The sequence below is a fragment of the Leptonychotes weddellii genome, unplaced genomic scaffold (assembly GCF_054177405.1).
Source record: "Leptonychotes weddellii isolate Sample4059 unplaced genomic scaffold, ASM5417740v2 HiC_scaffold_3747, whole genome shotgun sequence".
Lineage (NCBI taxonomy): Eukaryota > Metazoa > Chordata > Mammalia > Carnivora > Phocidae > Leptonychotes > Leptonychotes weddellii.
The window spans coordinates 1-6,885 of NW_027977631.1; the positions used below are offsets into that span (position 1 = coordinate 1).

At 38.9% G+C, this 6,885-nt stretch overlaps 1 long non-coding RNA gene across 1 annotated transcript; it reads left to right on the forward strand.

The window, feature by feature from the left end:
* The first annotated feature begins 4,205 nt into the window (after window positions 1–4,205).
* LOC145719301 (uncharacterized) lies at window positions 4,206–5,192 on the forward strand. The gene is made up of 3 exons (XR_014142293.1): window positions 4,206–4,350; window positions 4,783–4,881; window positions 5,094–5,192. It is a non-coding gene; the product is annotated as an uncharacterized LOC145719301 (long non-coding RNA).
* Window positions 5,193–6,885: the final 1,693 nt, after the last annotated feature.

Here is a 6,885-nt window from a genome sequence, read left to right on the forward strand (position 1 = left end):
GGTGGCTCAGTTGGTTAAGCGACTGCCTTCGGCTCAGGTCATGATCCTGGAGTCCTGGGATCGAGTCCCGCATCGGGCTCCCTGCTCGGCAGGGGGTCTGCTTCTCCCTCTGACCCTCCCCCCTCTCATGTGCTCTCTCTCTCTCTCTCATTCTCTCTCTTTCAAATAAATAAATAAAATAAAATCTTTAAAAAAAAAAAAAAGAGTAACTCCTAAGTTTCTAATGAAATAATAGCTAAGAGGTGCAGTACACTGATATTGAGCCAAATACAAAATCTTATATATATTTTAGCATTAAGGAAATAAAGAACATGGTATAGGTACTATAGGCAGAATTTGAAAATAAAATAGTGACGAATCCATTATTTACCCTGCCGCCTAAGCACCATGATTTGGAAAAGTTTAAGAGTGAGGTGAAAGCAAGCGAGTCTTCATTGGTGCCGTTCTGCTGCGCTCGCCGCCGCGCACAAGCTAACACACTGGCAGGACTCAACGGATATTCGTGGAAGGAAGATGTGGCTGCATTGCTTGCAGGTGCTTGACAATAAATGGAGGATCTTGGTTCTTTTTCTGTAGCCATGAATAACTTCACTTCCTAAGTCATCATTTTTCTTCAAGGCAGATTTCATTTTCCTCCTCTTGCTTTTTCTTTGTATTTTCCTCCCTCTTCCTCCCCCCATACTCTTTCTTTGAAGTATACAGTGGCTGATTGTTACGTATTCGTGTGTTCAGCATGCCTGTATGTAACAGAGAGCTGAGAAAAGTGAAGAAAAAAATTGTGTCTTTCCTCTTGTTCTTAAAGTTCTCAGGTGATAAACTAGCTACCTCAGAGAATTATCTGGTACCAGGGTCGCTGGGTGAAATAGATACAGTGAAAGTATCTGCCAGAAACCCTTTATTGTTAGAGTAGGTGTTTTTTTTTTTTTTTTTTAAGATTTTATTTATTTATTTGTCAGAAAGATAGAGAGCGCACAAGCAGGGGCAGCAGCAGACAGAGGGAGAAGCAGGCTCCCCACTGAGTAGGGAGCCTGTTGCAGGACTTGATCCCTGGACCCTGGGACTGTGACCCGAGCCGAAGGCAGATGTTTGACCGACTGAGCCATCCCAGCGTCCCTAGAGTAGGTGTTATTAAACAGGAATCCATGAGGGGTGCCTGGGTGGCTCAGTTGATTAAGCGACTGCCTTTGGCTCAGATCATGATCCTGGAGTCCCGGGATCGAGTCCCGCATCGGGCTCCCTGCTCAGCGGGGGGTCTGCTTCTCCTTCTGCCCTCTTCCCTCTCGTGCTCTCTGTCTCTCATTCTCTCTCTCGCAAATAAATAAAATCTTAAAAAAAAAAATTAAAAAAAAAATAAACAGGAATCCATGAGAAGCCTTGGCAATCCTAAACCACATGAAATGAGTGTGCAAATTATGTGTGTACATGCAGATTTGATGTGTATATGCAGATTTGGTGTATGGATGCATACATGTGCAATTGTTGGAGGAAAAGAATTTATTCGTAACTTTTGTTAATCTCAAAAGAATCTGAACTCCAAATAGGTAGAGAACCACTGAATTAGAAAATTTGGTTTATATTGTTTGTAGTTGGCTTTGCTTTAGAGAGTCTGGTAGGAAAATTCTGAGAGGTAAATGGACGGTATATACAATTGCCAAACTTTTCAGATGTGGGATGAATGCAGAGGCTTACCTTGAATCATGATACCTCTTTTTGAACTTCTTTAGCGGCTCTTTTTATGCACTCTAAGTCAGAACTGGGGATGCTTTACTCACCGTTGTTATCTCTGGCAGTTGAAATATCCAGGCAGACTGATGTCATTTGTTCCCATAACAGCATCAGAGCCCTTCTGGGCAAATTCACTGATAAGTCATTGAGCAGGCACAAAGAAGGTGATGTTTTATGGTACAATGAGCCATCCTTGCATAGGGAATTTGTTTCTAACTGAACTTTAAACCAGACAAGAAAACCCTAACCATCTCAAAGTAGTGAGCCTCTTTAAAAATCGTATTTTATTTTTCTTGAAATTCCTGGAAACTTTGGTTTGTCCTTTGTCTTATTTGAAGCTCTGATTAAATGATCTGCATGCTTGATTCAAATCCCAGTTTTATTTTGGCCATAGCTGCGTGTGTTCCCAGGTACCTGACTCAGTGGCTTCGTTTATCATCTCTGGCGGTCAGCTTGGTATTCCAGCAGGTTCTCCATTGAAATAGCTGCTGTTGTTGTGAAGAAGACTTCCTGTAGTGTTGCAGGCAGTATTTTAATTAATACAGTTACTTCCACACAATTTACTTATTTATTGGTTCATTCATTCACAAGACATTTGTAGGCACCTGCTATGGGCCAGGATGCTTCTAATTGCAGGGGAAACAGAAAGATGAATGTTATACTATAGTCACTGGCTTGTGGTAGGTCAAGGCATGGGGTAACTCAGGCCAAAGATTTAAGCCTATGGAAGCCTACAATCTGTAAATAAATTGGTTTACTCTTTATTCAGAGCAGTGATTCTCAGCTGGGAAGTCCCTCCCTCCCCTGCTGCCAAGGGAAATTTGGCAATTCAGGATACATATTTACTAGTCATAAATAGGGGATAGTTGGTAAAGGCCAGGAATGCCAGTAGACATCAACACCGAGCAGGACTATCTCCCACATCAAAGAATTACCTGGATCAAAATGCCAGTAGGGGCACCTGGCTGGCTCAGTCTGTGGAGCGTGTGTCTCTTGATCTCTGGGTTGTGGGTTTGAGCCCCACGTTGGGTGTAGAGATTACTTAAAATAAAATAAAATCTTAAAAAAAAAGTGCCAGTTGTGCTGAGATTGGGAAGGCCTGATTTAGAGGAAAAGGGATAGTCCCTCAGAGAGGCATACTGCTATACATGAGAAGGGTGGACACTATAGAGATGGACGCCTCTCCTTCGAGGACTTGAGCAAGTCAAATCTTAACTAAATTGACCCACACCAGAACCAAAGACCCTTCTGAGAGGTGGGATTTCCTTCAGCTCAATTACATTTCCAGGGATGAATTAGCATCCCTCAAAGATTGGCATCTTGTCTGCTTTCCAGTTGCCTGCCCGTTGATCTGCCTCTGCTTGTTCTCAAGGGGCTTACAATTTAGGGAGGAAGAAGGACAGGTAAACCCAAAACTATAATGCTGTGTGAGAAATACCAGGAGGGCTTAATGAAATTAATGCTGTGGGAGCACTGAGCATTCATCTCTGCCCGGGAGGTCTGAGAAGGCTTTCCAGATGAGGTGGCCTGTGAACGGGGGCTTTGAAGGGATTCTCCAAATGGCTGAAAGAAGACAATCTCCTCTGTTATTTAAGCCACACCCTGCATGATTGCATTGATAACTAGCGGCAGATGGTTTTGGCTCCCCTTTCAGGAAAACCTGCTTCTGTGGTGTCCTACACGGATCAGGACTCCTTTCCAAATTGTGCAGATCCAACTTTGAAGTCTTTCCTTTCTGTTAAAGATTTCACTAGTAGGTGGTTTCAACCCCGCAATCGTAGGTACTAGAGTTTAGCAGAAAGGCAAGAGTTGTAAGTTTTTGGTGAATGAATTACAGATTTGGTGTTTGTTGTTTTTAAATTTATATGTATTTATTTATTTGTTCCTGCTAATGCTCCTAATAGAGTTTTCTCAGGTGGTGACCTTAGCTTGCTTGAAAATATATGGAAAGTATGCTTCACAATTTGGGTAGACATTTATAAATGTTTTTCAAATACATTCTGTGTTCCAACATATGGCTATGGGCTGTAGGAAAATCCAAGAGAACATCTCCAAATTCCTGTTAAACTAGTATAACAACATTAAATGTATTTGTGAAGCTATGAATTGAAAAATTGTTTATAATAGTTAAATATGAAAGAATGGAATAGATGTGAAGTTTCTGACAAAACAGAATAGTGAGATTTTCATAATCAGACCACCAGGAAGTTAATGGGATTGCTCTTTACTCTCCAGGAATCGTATGTTGATTTAAGGTACCTACATGGTATGGGAAATTTTCTCTTTCAGTTCAGGATCGGTTATGACATCACACAAGGGGTAATTTTGTACACTTGAAACTAACTTTTCAAGAATTTGTCCTTTTCCTGGTGACTTTACAAAGACCTTTAAGAGTATTTTCATGTTAGAAATATAATAGTTCAATTTAAAAATCTTTCTTTTTAGTTTGGAGTATAAGCTGAATAGTTCTAACATGTCTATGAGTTTCATTTTTCATCAAAATGTCCTTCTTTTTTATTTTAGTCTGATGCCAATGCAAGTTACTTAAGAGCAGCTCGAGCTGGACACCTAGAAAAGGCCCTTGACTACATAAAAAATGGGGTTGACATCAACATTTGCAATCAGGTTAGTTGTGGTTATTGTTGCTGTTTAATTTTTGACTTAAAATTTTAAACATCCAGACTATAAACTCCTTGAATCTTTCATTAGTTATTACCAAGACTTTCTTTTTTTTTTGCCAGTTTGGGTGGTTTTGTTTTTTGTTGTTGTTTTTTTTTTGTTTTTTTTTTTTTTCATATTTTCAAATGACTCTGCTTTGTTAAAGGAGCATTCAGAAATGCAGGTAGGCGTCCTTTAATAATTCCTAAAATTTAGTAAATAATGATACCAGAACAACCCACCTAAATTTTAACTACCTTTATTCCTAATTCAAGTTTCAGCACTGCACACATACAAGTAATTGTTGGTGGGTTATGATCTTCAGAGTTCTAAGTAGACTAAAGTTTGCTGCTCTATTCTCAACCTGCTGAGTAAAGCTTTCCCTTCACTCTTAATCAGAACGGGTTGAACGCTCTCCATCTTGCTTCCAAAGAAGGCCATGTAGAAGTTGTTTCTGAACTGCTACAGAGAGAAGCCAATGTGGATGCAGCTACGAAGGTCAGTATCCCACATTTAATGCTTTTTATGTCACTTGACAAATTCAGTGAGGATTCAGCCCTCGATAAGAATCAGGGCAAGCTTCTCATGAGATACTTGTCAACCATGTTCTCTTTGGGAAACTTATAAACGTGGAGGGATTCCATATTTTATAAAATGTTGAAATAGAGAAATATAAAGAGGGTGAGTTGATGTATCTTTTCATTTTACAGAAAGGAAACACAGCCTTGCATATAGCATCTTTGGCTGGGCAAGCGGAGGTGGTAAAAGTCTTAGTTACAAATGGAGCCAATGTCAATGCACAATCTCAGGTAAACCTACAACTCTATTGCAAATAAATGTTGTTATAATTTATAGATGTTCTTTGGGCCAAGTCCTATATCCTCTAAGAATACAATTCAATGAATAAATTGTCACAAATTATTTAAATTCATATATATCCTCTTTACGTGTGAGAGAGATTTTTTAAAGTCATCCATCTATGAAACTGGACTGGTAGTCATAGACACAAATGTTTAGGGAATATCTGTAATGTAGAGTCTTACACTATTTTAGGAGATGCTAGCTCAGTCTACTCTCAGTACCTCAGTAGTCTCAGTACAAAGGAAATGAGAATTCCTATATATGAGGAAATGCTCTTAAAAGTTCATTATACTTCAGTGCTTTATTTAGTTGAAAAAAGGAGATACTGCTTAATTCCTGTTTAGTAACTAACTAAGGCCTCATTGTTGTTCCCTGAAACAGATTAAAAAAAAAAAAAGAATAAACTTTAGAATTCCCCAAATTAAAATTTCCAGATTCTTTGTTTCAGATATAAGTTAATGATTCATTCAGTAGGACCTCCTATGTGCTCTGAGTCTTGCATGAGGTTCTAATTAGATTATCATTTGGTAGACTTTCAGTCTAAAAGAATTTAAAATAGGTTTAAAAATGGTCCTCATAATCTGAATTTTTCATTATTTCAGTCTCCACAGAAATGAGATTATATAGGAAAGCAAACATCATCATAACACAGAAATATCTGCTAAGAACCTGACCATTTTTAAAACTGGTCCTTACTCAAGTGTTCCTTCTCATTGGATGCCTTCATGTACTCCTGTTTGTCCATCTGTACCCCAGGCAGTTGGATACTGAACAAATTGATTACAGAACAAAACCGCAAGTTTTGCAAAAGACACAGGATGACATGAAGTTAGGGGGATGGTGTTGGAGAACCCTGGGTGCACAACTAAGCGTGGATTGCGGTTTTCTAGCGATGTGTGAAGAATTAGGATGATTTCCTGATAAGTGTTTCAAATAAGAATGATTTGAAAATCAAAAGATTAAATGACCAAAAAAAAAATCCTAGGTGAGGTCTTTGGTTTGCAAATGCATTTGCAAAAAGGCTGTCTTTTTACTTATGCTGTGAAAATAAAAAGTAAAGGACATCAAGCTATCATATAATTTTGTTGGAAAAATTTTACTTTTCCTCCACAGAAATCCTATTTGGTTTAGTCTTTGTTCATTTTGAGAACTCATACATGAATTTCAGTTACAACCAATATTTTGTTAATTCCTAAACTTGCTTCTACAGGTGCTAGTTTTGTCTTTTAGAATAAAGTTTCAATCTAACTTTTTTCATTATTTACTATGGCCTTTTGATTTCCATTTTTTTTTAAGATTTTATTTATTTATTTGTGAGAGAGAATGAGATAGAAAGAGCATGAAGGAGGGAGGGTCAGAGGGAGAAGCAGACTCCCTGCTGAGCAGGGAACCCTATGCGGGACTCAATCCCGGGACTCCAGGATCATGACCTGAGCCAAAGGCAGTTGCTTAACCAACTGAGCCATCCAGGCGCCCTTGATTTCCATTTTTAAGTGTACTCGATTTCCCCAGCCATCTTCAGTACTGGTTATCTTTGGCTAACAGAAGCCTCCTATATTTTATGGGTCCACGGAATTGGGGCGACTTCCTCCATGGTTACTACGGCCATAGTAACATGATGCTGATGCTGTTAAATATCAG